Source organism: Lissotriton vulgaris, unplaced genomic scaffold, assembly GCF_964263255.1.
Source record: "Lissotriton vulgaris unplaced genomic scaffold, aLisVul1.2 SCAFFOLD_1682, whole genome shotgun sequence".
Lineage (NCBI taxonomy): Eukaryota > Metazoa > Chordata > Amphibia > Caudata > Salamandridae > Lissotriton > Lissotriton vulgaris.
The window spans coordinates 117,135-117,725 of NW_028241670.1; positions in this window are offsets into that span (position 1 = coordinate 117,135).

Consider the following 591-nt stretch of genomic DNA (forward strand, 5'->3'; position numbering starts at 1 on the left):
CTGGCTGCTTGTACCGAGAATGGCTGCTGCACTGCTTGTTGTTGGAATGGGATCCTTTGTGGTTTGCACATCAACAGGCATAATAACGGGTGAGACACAGTTATAATGGTTGGTAGGCTTGCAGTAAGGCCCCATTACACCAGGACATGTATCAGCCATCCATTACTCAGTCCACACTAAGGATGTGGCTTGTGCGTCGAGATAGGTGTCTGCAATCCATTTGCCATACAGCATGAACCTAAAGCGGAACTAAGAAGAGCCACCCACTAAGGGGGAGGTGAGGTTAGTGACAGTATTGTGTGGAACGATCAGCATATGAGACGATGTCTCACAAGGGCTGCCAGATTGCCAGTGACAATTTACATCACAGGGCAAATAATCAAGCATGGTGTTAACATACTCTCCACTCAAAAGGCAATTTACTTGTGCTAAAGCAGAACCATTTTGGTGTGTCTTCTTGCAAATAGGGCACTGCGAGACCACCATGTACCACTACTACTTCTCATGTGCAATCTCTTCAGATCTTTCACCATTTGTCAACCACAAGCCCTTTCCTCAAAACCAGTATGATCTGACATTGTCCTGCTGTAT